Raw genomic sequence first — 1,611 nt, 5'->3', positions numbered from 1 at the left:
TTAAAGCCTTTGTGTAGTCAATACAGTACAAGTAAGCATTTTTCTATTATTCTCTGCTTTCAGCCATGATCCACCTGACATCAGCAATGATACCCTTCATTCCACATCCTTTTCAGAAACTGGCTTGAACCTCTGGAGGTTCGCTGTCAATGTATGCTTGCAGCCGTTTCTGTATTGTCTTTAGTAAAACTTTACTTGCATAGAATATCAATGATATTATCTGATGATTTCCACATTCCGTTGGGTCACCTCTCCTTGGAAGGGGCACAGATACAGAACTCTTCCAATCAGTTGGCCAGATGGTTGTCTTCCAAATTTTTGGACATAGATGTGTGAGTGCCTCCAGCGCCACATCACTTTGTTGAAAGATTTCAATTTGTAGTCCATCAACTCCCAGTGCCTTTTTCTTTGCCAATGCCTTCAATGCACATTGAACTTCTTCCTTCAGTATCATTAGCTCTTGAACATATGCTACCTCTTGAAATGTTTGAATACTAACCATTTCCTTTTAGTACAGTGACTGCATATTCCTTCCATATTCGTTTGCTTCTTTCTGCATCATTCAGTATTTTGTCCATAGAATCCTTCAATACTGCAAGTCAAGGTTTGAATTTTTTCTTTAGTTCCCTCAGCTTGAGAAATGCTTAGCGTGTTCTCCCCTTTTGGTTTTCTAATTCCAGATCTTTGCACATTTTGTTATAATATTTGACTTTGTCTTTTCAAGCTTACCTTTGAAATTTTCTGCTCAGCTCTTGTACCTCCTCACTTTTTCCATCTGCTTTAACATCTCTACTATGAAGAGCAAGCTTCAGATTCTCTTCTGACATCCATTTTGGTCTTTTCCTTCTCGCTTGTCTTGTCAGTGACTTTTTGCTTTCTTTCTGTATGATGTTCTTGATGTCATTCTACAATCTTCTGGTCTTTGGTCTTGAGTGTCTAATGCATCAAATATTTTCTTCAGATGATGTCTAAATTCAGGTGGGAAATATTCAAGGCTATATTTTGGCTCGTGTGGACTTGTTTTTATTTTCTTCAGCTTCAGTCTGAATTTGTATATGAGCAATTTATGGTCTGTTCCACAGTCTGCCCCTGGCCTTGTTTTGGTTGATGATGTGGTGCTTTTCCATTTCTCTTTCCATAGATGTAGTTAATTTGTTTTCTGTATATTCCATCTGGTGAGGTCCATGTGTGTAGTTGTCTTTTATGCTATTTTAAAAAGGTATTTGTAATGAAGAATTCATTGGTCTTGAAAAATTCTATCATGCAATATCCAGCATTATTTCTATCACCAAGGCCATATTTTCCAACTAATGATCCTTCCTCTTTGTTTCCAACCTTTGCATTTCAATCACCAGTAGTGATCAATATATCTTGATTGCATGTTTGATCATTTTCAGACTGAAGAATTTGGTAGAATTCTTCAATTTCATCATCACTGTCTTCAGTGGTTGTTGCATAAATTTAAATAATAGTGGTATTAACTGGTCTTCCTTGTAGCAGATGGATATTATCCTATCACAGACAGCATTTATACCTAATGACTGCTGTTGACATGGTCTTTTTGATGATGAATGGGACACCATTCCTCTTCCATTTGTCATTCCCAGCATA

At 37.0% G+C, this 1,611-nt stretch overlaps 1 protein-coding gene across 1 annotated transcript in view; it reads left to right on the top strand.

The window, feature by feature from the left end:
• ATP10B (ATPase, class V, type 10B) overlaps positions 1-1,611 on the top strand; it is a 184,701-nt gene that overhangs the window by 56,611 nt on the left and 126,479 nt on the right. The window lies entirely within an intron of this gene.

Source organism: Chrysochloris asiatica, unplaced genomic scaffold, assembly GCF_000296735.1.
Source record: "Chrysochloris asiatica unplaced genomic scaffold, ChrAsi1.0 scaffold00073, whole genome shotgun sequence".
Classification (NCBI taxonomy): Eukaryota; Metazoa; Chordata; class Mammalia; order Afrosoricida; family Chrysochloridae; genus Chrysochloris; species Chrysochloris asiatica.
The sequence above is the reverse complement of the archived record's forward strand: the minus strand, read 5'-3'. Positions and strand labels throughout refer to the sequence as shown.